Below are 12,827 nucleotides of genomic sequence, written 5' to 3'. Positions count from 1 at the left end.
ATTAATAGTTATTTATGCAATGTTGTGTAATAAGGGGTATTAAAACACGAATGTGGATTTATCTCACGAGGCGAAGCCGAGTGTGATAATAGTATCACACGAGTGTTTTAATACCTAATTATCAATAGTTGCATACAAGACTAACTACACCCATAATATGAATCCTCTAAAAGATTATGAAACAGTTAGCTTACTGCTAACATTAAAACAGCCAGTCCTAGTAGTAACCTAATATCATCCATTATTGATTATATACAAATAAACTAAGTATTAATGAAAGAATAATTTATTTTAGTAGTAATTTACAAATGTAATACTGTATAGTGCAATAATTAAAATTCATTTGAATATTATGTTCTTTTGGAAATGAATCGCTCATTTTTTGTAAACAAAACAATAAAAATATCGAAGAAAAATGGCGGGAATTCGAATAACATACTTTTTTTTACGGCGCGTGACCTTCTGGTGGTGTGGAAAGCGCGTAAACCAAAATGTTCTTTTTTTGAAATTCATACAGATGCCATGCATCGAGCAATAAAAATGTGGCTGTCTGTGAAAACTCTTTGAGCATGAAGGGAATGAAAAAAAAATTGGAGTGTTGTTATGAAATTCAGTACAACATTACAACACTCTTTTGGGTGATGTAATGGTTATTAGAACATTGGGTGTTTTAATGTTGGCAATAAGCTAACTGTTTCAAAATCTTTAATAGAGGATTTATAGCATGGGTGTAGATAAATTAATAAATGTTGTTAAGAACTTTTTTTTTTCATAGTTTAAATCCAGATGCTCTATAAAACCTTTTAAAAACACCGAAGAATTGAGAACCTACACCTTTTTTGAATTCGGTTAAAAACGGCTGGAAATTGTGACCGAAGGCGAGGAATAACTCTTCTAATTCCTTTAATAATGTCAGAAAACTTTCGTAATCAGGTCACCCAAAGCTTACTAAAAAAAAAGTGTCGACTTAATACTACATAATGTTTTATGTTCATGAAATAAATACGTTTCCAATATATACGTATAGTTACAGTTGTATATAAATTACTTTAGTTAATCTTTCGCTGAATGAACACACTGCCTAGTCTCGATTCGGGTAAGCCCGAACGTGCGTTACACTGCCAAGCGTGACTGCTTATTCTCATTCAATACCCTTAGCTAGGCTAAACTGCTCTTAGGTATTGATTTGGAGGCGGACAATGCTTTGAATCTAAATAAATCTTAAGTTTCCATGTCATATTTTTCATTTTATTTTTATTGTTTAATAAATTAACACATTTTAAAGTTTAACAAAAGCCTCTAATAACATACCTCGTATATAATTTTACTAGCTGACCCGACAGAGGTTGTTCTGTAGATAATAAAAAAAAAACTGTTTTATAGGAATTTGCCAATAATATTTAAAAAAATTCAAGAATTATATCGTAAAAAATTCTCCCTGATGTTATAATGAAATTGTTTCACAGCGGAACTGTCAAACCGTGCGTCACTAAATTATCCCATAGATATTATGTCCATACAAAACAAATATTGAATATAAAAATACTTATGTGCCCCAAATCGAAATAAAAACTATTCAATCTCTCAAGTTGGACCCAACTGCATTCCATGAAGTAATCTCCATTTAAATCCGTTCATTAGTTTAGGAGTCCATCGCGGACAAATAACGTGTCACGTAATTTATATATATTAAGATATATTAAGATGTAGACTACGACTCATGTTCAAAGTTATTGTAGTCAGGAATAGTTCGAAAAAGTAATAAGTATAAATGAATACAACCAGGAGACGCTTACAAACCCTCACAGGTTTCCGCTCTGGACGCTATAAACTTAAAGATTATTTGGCAAATATAGGCCTCAGTGAATCCAGCCTGTGTAGATTTTGTCAAAAGGCCCTAAATACATCCTACTGGAGTGTGAGACCCTTGCCAAAGTGAAGCAGGATGCTTTACAGCCCTCAAACTCCAGGCAGAGGACCTACCCCACTTATGCCCTTTGCGAATACTGCGCTTCTTAAAGGAGACTGTGATTTAGATACAATTAAGAACTGTTAATATGCAAAGGAATAATTTATTTAAACGCTTGATAAACTCCTTCTTCACAAAGAGCATAGTCATCACTAGGACGTGCGGCCGGGCACATGTAGGGGCACAATACCAGTGGGAGGCTCCTTTGCACCGGATGCCGGCTAGATTATGGGTACCACAACGACGCCTATCTGCCGTGAAGCAGTAATGTGTAAGCGCTATTGTGTTTGGATCTTAAGGGTGCCGTAGCTAGTGAAATTACTGGGCAAAAGAAAATTAACATCATAAGTCTCAAGGTGACGAGCGTAGTTGTAGTGCTGCTCAGAATTTTTGGGTTTTTCAATAATCTTAAGCGGCGCTACTCTTTGTAATGGGCAGGGCGTATCAACTACCATCAGCTGAATGTCCTACACTAACTGAATAGATCTACAAATTTAAGTGCTTCTTTCCCCCATTAATAATAAAAGCGTGCACACCCAAAAGGCTTATATTGCGTAGATATTCTGGAATCATAATCTATTTAGATTTAAATATTTTTTCTGGTTTTCTAAGGACCAACTGCGTTCCTGTTGTAAAAATTCGCGCGACAAAACATTAATCATTTGGTATAGCCAAAGTGGTTAATATGATGTATTTTTCCCCTTACAAATATAACAATAATAATTTTCAGTAAATATAATATTAACGCAACAGTCTATGCGCTATTTTCTTAAATGTTTCTCTTAATGATTCTCCAGAACCTTCTTTAAAATAGCGCGAATACATGTCTTTTACAGCTCAAACAACATATTAATATCAGCCACATAACTAATAGTTATTGTTGATAAATATCCCATAGTGCTATAATCCATAATTAATATTAATAATAATAATATTGACAAACTTTTACACAAATTATCTTGCCCCAGGTTAGGTATAGCCTGTGCTATGGGTTAGGTACATGACAACGATATATTTAATACGATATACTTACCTAAACATACATAAATACAAATAAACATCCATGACTCGGAAACAAACATCCATATTCATCATATAAATGTTGACACCTACCGGGATTCGAACCCGGGACCTCTAGCTTAGTAGGTAGGGTCGCTTACCACTAGGCTATATAGGCTATATAATACAATTACTTATTTAAATTAATTTTAAATCTCCATGAATGTTTTTTTTATATTTCTCTCATTAAAGAACCAAACATATTCTTTATCAGTAAAGAGTTTCATGGGAGTAACTCAGAAACGAACTCAAAAAGAAAACACCTTGATTAACCTTCTTTGATATCGGTAAAGTTATACATACTTCGCGACTATCAAATATGAATACAAGCATGTCATACACATGAGAGCGATGACTCACGCACACATATAAAGCTATTCGTCGCACCTGAATCACTTTAGTCGGCATTCGGCAAGCAGGTGTTAAGTGGCCATCATGAAACTAAGCATACTTTTGATATTAATGCTTCTAGCAACGAGCTATTGCAGCGTTATTAGAACGAAGCGAAGTGTATTCACAGTTCCACACAGCTCATGTCCTACGGGATATTGTAAAAAACTCGTTGGAGATCTAACCTTGTGCAGAGTGTGCAAACAGTGAGTATGAGTGTGTTTGTGTCGTAACAGAAACCTATTTGTCCTCTGTGAAATATAATATATTATAATCGAAGATAATTAACTGGAGGTAAGCTGTGATTATCAACTGATATATTTAAATAACAATTATTGTATTCAATTATTTCATTCTCAACTGTTATAAGATATTTACAAACATTTCTTTATTAATGGAACTATGATAGAAATAGAAATAAAATGTTTAGAAAGAAAGAAAGAAAGTGTCCAGGATCTCGTTATATTAATTACTGGTCAATATAAGAATAACAGACTCATGGCTACCTCATTTAAAAAAAAATATCCTAATATAGTTATAGTCCAATGCTTTCTGTCGATAGGTTATTGAAATGTAAGTAAGCGTGAAAGGATACATACGTCTGTCACTAGTCAGTTAAACTAAGGATAGATAGGTTATTGAAAACGGCCGTTACTAGAGACCTACCACCGCTTCGGAAACAAATGGCGCTCTGAGGGAGAAGAAGTGGTAAGAGTGGCAAGAAACTCTCCCAGCATTTCTTTTGCGCTCTTTTTAATCATATATACGATATTGTATTGTCATTGCTATTGCTATAAAATAATTATAATATAGTCCCAGGCTGTCGGATCACTTAGATATTCAGCTGTGGAGTAGTAGGATTTACGACAGAGCCATTTTTTAATAAAACATTTAAATTTATTTATAGATAATGCCTGAAAAGAAAAGATAGATAATGGCATGCAATGAAACAAATGGCGCTCTGAGGGAGAAGAAGCGGTGAAAGAAACTCTCCCAGCATTTTGTTTGCGCTCTTTTTAATCATATATAAAATATTGTATTGTCATTACTATTGCTATAAAATAATCATAATCTAGTCCCATGCTGTCCGATCTCTTAGATATTCAGCTGTGGAGTAATAGGATTTACGACAGAGCTATTTTAAAAAAAAACATTTAAATTTATTTATAGATAATGCCCGAACAGTGGCTGGAACTTTATTATAAAAGGGTATACATTTACCCTTAAAACTTTTATGTATCTTATGAAGCCTGTTAGAATTAGTGACAAGCAATCCCCCTTATTATATCGCTTCTTGATGTGTTGCCTTATTAATAAACCGCTCAAACTACAAACCTATCAACAAACATCATTTTATTTTAGTAGACAGTGTCCAGTTTAGTCCACTTTGCTAAACCGGTTTAGATTCAACCTAGAAAAATAAGACTCAAATTAAACGTTACATTTTATTTCACACAAATTTGACACATATGCATTGAATATACAGTTCAATTTACTGATTGAAAGCGATTCGGATGATTTATAATTGAAAAAGAAAACAAAATATTGGATAAGGATTAGTAAACAATGTTATTGTTTTTTTATTTGGTGGAAAAATCTTGAAGATCCTTAAAATAATAACACTGTTTCTAATTAACAACTCTTACACGGGATTCGAAACCGGGAACTCTAGCTTAGTAGGTAGGATCGCTAACCACTCGGCTATACAGGTTATTATGATATGTAAAGGTAGTGAGTAATTTTTCGCACCATTTGACCATATATATATTTTTTTTTTTAATAAACTGCCTTACTTCTGGGATTTCATAAACAAATTTAATTTTGCAACACCAAAAACGAAATAATACAATAATTCCTCGAAAGTGAATGAGAATTTTTTGTGTGGTGTGAAAGTGTTTGAGGGGGGGGATTCATTGTACTATTTTTGAAGTGTCTCTCGTGCCAACTATTCAGTTTAGAAATAAATGATATTAGTAAATTCAATAGCATTTTTAAAGACCTATCCATAGGTAGACACGTATGGGTTTGATGAAATAAAATTTGATTTTCAACTCTTAAACTTATGGGTTAAGAATATTATTCTCTATTTTTGTGTTAAAATCTTAATGCGGTTTAAAGAATACACCTACTTACCAAGTTTAACAGTATAGTTCTTATAGTTTCAGAAAAAAATGGCCATGATATACGGACGGATGACAGACAGACATGACGAATCCGTAAGGGTTCCGTTTTTTGACATTTGGCTAAGGAACCCTAATAAACGCCGAACTCCTCGAAATTTTTATCGTACGCTTTCGCTTACGGAATTAACTTAATTGAGATTTCTATTAAATATCCGCTATATTTTTTGGAAGGTGTTAATTATATGACCGGTTTGTAATGTTGAAATAACGGCATTTCGTCTTACTCATGCAAAAATTACAGAAATGCATCGCAGTTTATTATAAAAATTTCAAATCTTTGCAAGCCTTTATAAGTTTTTTAGTGCAAGTCAGAATCAAGTACAAAAGTAACTTAAAAAATAGTATAACATAACATTCAATAACGACATATTTACGACCGTTCCCAATATTCAGTCTATCTCTTACTTAAGATATAAATCGTAACTATCGTGAATTTTCAGTCCCAATAAACTTATCGACGGTACCTCACCCGGTTATCAGTACACACTGTCTGTCAATGGGACGACGTATAACTTACCAGCGATAGAAGTTTGTATGTAAATTGCAATTCACGCGTCCCAATATAAGGCGACAAGAATGACTTATCGGGTATATTGGGACAGCTTCAGATTGTTGACAGCTAATTACTGACAGTAGAAGGTACTGGATGTACTAGATGTGGCGTTCAGGTAGATGCTCTTGGACGTCACGGGTTATCCTGCCTAAAATCGGCAGGCCGTATCAGTCGTCACGCCAGCATTAATGAAGTCATCCGCAGGGCATTTGCCGCTCTTAATATACCAGCTGTTTTAGAGCCAAATGGTATTACCCGCCGCGATGGCAAGCGTCCTGATGGAATGACGCTGGTGGCTTGGGCACGGGGAAGGGCGCTGGTGTGGGACGCTACTTGCGTCGACACTCTGGCTCCTTCTCATGTCCAAGTTACGTCAGTTGGTGCTGGGGCTGCTGCTTCGACTGCCGAAGACAGCAAGCGTCGCAAATATGTTGGTCTCAGTGAGTCATACATCTTTGTGCCGTTTGGTGTCGAGATACTTGGCCCGTGGGGCCCAGAGGCGCGGAGAATGTTCAAAATACTATTTTCGCGCCTCAATAAGGCTACTGTAAACCCAAGCGTTGGCAGCTATTTCGGTCAACGGATCAGCCTTGCTATCCAACTCGGTAATGCTGCCAGTATTCTTGGTACGCTTCCACGTAATGATAGTTTTAATTTTATGTAGTCGTAGTATTGTAAATATAGTTATAAGATTTGTTTTGATTAAATAAATATTTTTTTCAGAAGGTAAGGTACTAATTTATCTCTATCTGTAGATATCATATTGAGAACGGCCGTTAGAAACATAAGTCCTATCTATTTTTCTCAGTCAAATAAATGATCTTTCACATTATAATAGGCCTTAGATGTTATTTTTTTTTTACGATATATTTAAATTTTTAAATTGGTAATATTTTGATATCATTTGGGAGTAAAATAAAATATAATCCACTTTTAAAGCAATTTTACGGTGCGTTTTAGATGGAATTGGAAGTTTGTTTGTTTCGAGTATCTGTAAGGATTCTCCACCCGTTATAGAAAAGTGGAAATATTTTTTTATAGAGTTAGAGGTGAGGTCTACATAATGCTAAGTGATATTGTCCGCCCGTAAGTTTTAATTTGTTTTCAGTCGTAATGTATCACAAATGGTCCGGTTAAAAAGAAAATCAAAATGCGAACTAACCACTACCACATTACAAGACGCCTTTTACCCGGACAATATCTTTTTTTTTAATAAAGGAAAGAGAAAAATGGAGAAATATTAAAAAGCAAAGCATATTTTTTTTATGAAGATAAGGGACGAAATGAGCTGGACGTTCAGCAGATGGTCATTGATACGCCCTAGCCATTACAATGCAGTGCCGCTCCGGGTTCTTGAAAAAGCCAAAAATTCTGAGCGGCACTACAATTGCGCTCGTCACCTTAAAACCGAAACACAGTAATGTTTACACATTACTGCTTCACGGCGGAAATAGGCGTGGTACCCATAATCTAGGCGGCTTCCTGTGCAAAGGAGCCTCCCACTGGTGAAATATCTTACGACCTATCTCACACATGATAGAAGTAGATTCATGTATCAATTTAATTATCCGATTTTGTAACTTGGAAAAAATAAGAAAACCGGGATTTCAAGCCAATTGGCAGAGGTGAAAAATTCATGAATGCCTAGTTAATTAAAGGAAAAATATAACTAAAATATACTCTTTTTTTAAATCTGTAACATTAAAACCAACTGTCACCCGTATATATTTCTTTGAAAGTTTGTTATAATAAATCATTGGAAATCATCCAACAAGTAATCTTTTAATATTATTTAAATATTAAATAAACTTGGGCATTGCATTTTGTTATCATTATTTACAATGATAAGGAAGTTGATGATGCTGGTGATAGCTGCAAAATTTCTAAGTAAATATAACATATTGATGTATCATATATATCACGCATGTGCTAGTGTATATACTGTGTTACATAACAGTGAAGCACCAAAACAAGCCGATTTACGTGTAAATACATAGCCCCACGCACACACTTACGCTATGAGGCGGCCATTATGAGAATTTTCATCGTCTGTGACAGATGAGTTTGCGTCTCAATAAAATTTTTTAAAAATGTCGTCGTGCATTATGAAAAAGTATTAAAACGATACTATATAAGTATTTGTGACCAAATTATTTAAGGGAGAAAAATTTGTGTAACTATTATCCCCCGTAACCGCACACACACTAGCATAACGGTGCTTCACTTGCTAATATCACGGCGTGGAGTCCTTCTTTTTTTACTCGTCCGTGATATCACGATGTAGTTATCTAGAGGGAGGTGTCACTGCATAGGATGTCAGGTGAGGACCACAGCGGCGGCTTTGTGCCCTTAACAGGCCTGTATAACTCTCCGTGTAGGTATCGAAATCGTAGGTACGCGCGGCGGCCTCTACAGCGAGGCTATTCAGTATGGACTCACGAGCGAGTTTAGTTCGTCACCTACTTCACCGGTCCGATCGGTTTTGGTTACAAATTTAATTAAATTAATCCAAGTTGTGAGGGATATCATTTTCAAAATAACAATCTATGCCATAAATAAAATTTGAAAACAAAATTTTATGAACGATGCGGGACTCGAACCCACGACCTCTCGCGTTCCGTCCTATCGCTCTCCCAACTGAGCCAACCGTTCGAATAACTTATCGTTGATAAAATCTTGTATGCTTTGTTCAACTCTCAGGTTGTGGTTTCATCTATGCCATATTCAGATGCCTACTGTACGGCCAAAGCTTTCAAATACCAAATGAGTCCACCCACTAACCTCAGTTGCTTGACTAAATTGTTTGCACTGCGAATATATAGGTATTGTCTATGAAAGCGTTAAGTGATACGGAAACATAAAGTTATACACAGATACTAGCGAACCCGACAGACGTCCTGTACACACGTCTTAAACTTGAAAAATCGGTCCAGCGGTTTGGAGGAGTTCACTAACATACAAATGAGCAGAAGAATTATATTATATGGGCGGAATTGAGAATCTAACCCAATCTCGAATTGAATGGAATACACAACAAAAAATCATTAAAATCGGTCCAGCCGTTTAGGAGGTAGTTCAATTGAGAATCTAAACCAATCTCAAATTCATTGAAACAAACAAAAAAATCATCAAAATCGTTCCCGTCGTTTTGGAGGTAGTTTAATTGTGAATCTAAACCATTCTCGAATCCACCTGAATACACACACCAATCTCAAATTCACTGGAACACACAAAAAAATCATCAAAATCGGTCCAGCCGTTTAGGAGGTAGTTCAATTGTGAATCTAAACCATTCTCGAATCCACCTGAAGACACACAGAAAGTTTTATCAAAATCGGTCCAGCCATCTAAGAAGAGTTCAGTGACATACACACGCACACAAGAAATATATATATTAAGATAATATATTATACTAGTTGACCCAACAGACGTTGTCCTGTACACACGTTTAAATTTTAAAAATCGGTCCAGCCGTTCGGAGGAGTTCACTAACATACACATGAGCAGGAGAATTATATTGTATGGGCGGAATTGAGAATCTAAACCAATCTCAAATTTAATGAAACAAACAAAAAAGTCATCAAAATCAGTCCAGCCGTTTAGGAGGTAGTTCAATTGAGAATCTAAACCATTTTGCGAATCCACCTGAAGACACACACCAATCTCAAATTCACTGGAACACACAAAAAAATCATCAAAATCGGTCCAGCCGTTTAGGAGGTAGTTCAATTGTGAATCTAAACCATTCTCGAATCCACCTGAATACGTAAGTTTCATTAGAATCGGTCCAGCCGTCTAGGAGGAGACATACACACGCACACAAGAATTATATATATAAAGATAGTGTTATTTACCTATTTCTAATTCATAAGCTACAATATACGTACAATTGTATATAATATTCTTCTTATATCTTTAAACGAGCAATTCTTGTATAATATATAATCTGAATCACGGGAACAGCTCCAACGATTTTTAATGAAATTTAGTTTACAAGTAGTTTCGGGGGCGAGAAATCGATCTAGCTAGGTTTCAATTTTAAAAAAATCTAGTTTTACATGTGTTTTAATGAGAAATAGCTACAATAACATTAGAATAACTGCATAAAAATTTCATTACTATATATAAGACTAGTAGTAGTAGCTTAGATGGGACATTGGGTGATCCGAAAAGCAGAAGACCCCGGTTCGAATCCAGATTTCCTATTAGTTATTTTTTGTTCACGTTTTGTACATTCTTAAAAATCCGAGCAAGGCTCGGTCGTCCGGATATTATAAAATTAAAAATTCACAGTCGGTTTAGTCAGTATCTTGTACCTATAAATTTCAGCCAATAGAAGGAAATGTCTCATTTTTCTGACACCAAAAATGGTTGCATAAAACATTATTGTTCCGGTGGCAAATCTTCCTTCTTCTTGCATCGCCTATCTTATTTATTAAGACAAGTCATTAATTTGCTTTTTTCTTTTTGCTTTTCAGAAATACACGTATGAAGCTGAGCTAAAATATCAATCTGATTAAAGAAGAGGTCAAGATGTTTGCATTGAAAAGCAAAAGTCTTTGTGATGAAGAAATTTCTGGATCGTATGGAGATGAAAGATGCTAGCGAACTACTGGATTGGATACAAGACGAATATGTTACTTAAACCCTGACTTAAACAGATAACTTAAAATAGTTTAAGATATATAAAAAACTATTGTATTCACATGGAAAATTACTTTTAAGAACTTAATTACATCAATGCAAAACATTGAACGCATTTACAAAATAAATATTATAATAAGATTCGAATTTTGAATTTGTATTCGATATTTGTAATTCCAACACGACGCTCGGTTATGTTATATAACGGTTGTACGGTTGAATAGTTTGAATGCCTTTGGATAAATACAATATGTTAAAACAAAACCAATGTAACTGGTTATTACCAGAATTTTCTAGTTGGCTCTGCAATACTGTGTATTTATCAGTAGCCGGTACTTTACAAACAATTCGTTTGCAAAGTCATAGTCGCGAATTAACGCTTGTTTTCATTTCAGTTTTTTTTAATATATTTGCAATAGATGAGATATGGTGAATATTAATTTATTATAATAATTACCATAACTACATAGCTTATATTTTCAAAAATGACTACTTTGTTTTCAAATAATAAAATTATAAGGTTTAATTTAGCCACTAACCAAAGAGTTGGCATTTGAAACAGGAAATTAAACTTAACTAGGGGATTTATAGTAGTAGTTGTTTGCAGGCGCTTTCTAGGGTTTGTGTCGTCTAAGGATGCGTTCATATGGTTAATATTGCTTGCTTCGTATTTAAACAGAACCGCCTGTTAGAAAGGTTGGCAATAGATTTATATACATTGGAAAAGGCAAAATGTTTGCTGAATTGATGCCTTGATTGCTGGCAAGGAAACTGTAATTTTTTTTAACTGTAACTATTTATATCTGCTAAACTAAATAACTATATTATAAATTAACTTAAAAAACAACATAAGTGAAAAAATAAGATTGCAACACTAATGAAAATACTCCAAATTGTAACTTATAAATACTACTAATAATTTATATCAAACATTTGAAAAGATTATGTTAATATCATCTAATTTAAAAACTTTATTTAAATATGTTATACATTCATCCGTGTTAGAAAGAAAAATTAAACAAATCTTATAACTATATTTACAATACTATGACTACATACAATTAAAACTATCATTACGTGGAAGCGTACCAACAATACTGGCAGCATTTCCGTGTTGGATAGCTAGGCTGATCCGTTGACCGAGATAGCTGCCAGCGCTTGGGTTTCCAGTAGCCTTTTAGAGGCGCGAAGATAGTATTTTTAACATTCTCCGTGCCTCATAAGAAAAATTATGTACAATATCTATTAGGTATAGATGCATTTAATGATATTTATAATACATTCAATTATTATATTTACCTACTTAAATCCTAGTCTTTTATTTATTTCTTACTAGCTGACCCGGCAAACGTTGTTTTGCCATATAAAGTATAATTCACTCGATAGTTTTATAAGTAATAAAATATTGCCTATATTATAGCCTGTACATCATTTTGTTCTATTGTCAATAGTTTTTGCAGCGCACGCAAAAATAGGTTTTCGATTTTACACCTTGTGTTACAAAATAGCAATTTTATTACGGATCCCTAATTTTGAAAAAAAAAAACATAGCCTATAGCCTTCCTCGATAAATGGACTACCCAACACTGAAAGAATCATTCAAATCGGACCAGTAGTACCAGAGATTAGCGCGTTCAAACAAACAAACAAACAAACAAACAAACACTGCAGCTTTATAATATTAGTATAGATTTACACAATATTTTAAGAAAATAGTGGAGTCGTAACTCTTTTTTTATGGAATTAGAAGAACACGCAGCAGAGGAATCATAGGAGCATTGCCGGCTTTATATTTGAATAGGTATTATAATGAATGAATGAATGAAAACAATTACTGCAGTAAAAAAAAATTCAAATGTGTACATAAAAGTTTTGGTAGCAGAATCAGAGATAAGGTCATCTCTATACTACTATCTTCCAGTGGGAGGCTCCTTTGCACAGGATGCTGGCTAGATTATGGGTACCACAACGGAGTCTTTTTTGCCGTGAAATTATTGAGCAAATGAGACTTCAGTCTCATTTGTATAGT

General features: G+C 34.3%; 1 long non-coding RNA gene across 1 annotated transcript; it reads left to right on the top strand.

Annotated features, from left to right (window-relative positions):
* The first annotated feature begins 3,438 nt into the window (after window positions 1–3,438).
* Window positions 3,439–10,939, top strand: LOC126979657 (uncharacterized). Its single transcript, XR_007732856.1, has 2 exons — window positions 3,439–3,712; window positions 10,633–10,939. It is a non-coding gene; the product is annotated as an uncharacterized LOC126979657 (long non-coding RNA).
* The last annotated feature ends 1,888 nt before the right edge of the window (window positions 10,940–12,827 follow it).

Source organism: Leptidea sinapis, chromosome 3, assembly GCF_905404315.1.
Source record: "Leptidea sinapis chromosome 3, ilLepSina1.1, whole genome shotgun sequence".
Lineage (NCBI taxonomy): Eukaryota > Metazoa > Arthropoda > Insecta > Lepidoptera > Pieridae > Leptidea > Leptidea sinapis.
The sequence above is the reverse complement of the archived record's forward strand: the minus strand, read 5'-3'. Positions and strand labels throughout refer to the sequence as shown.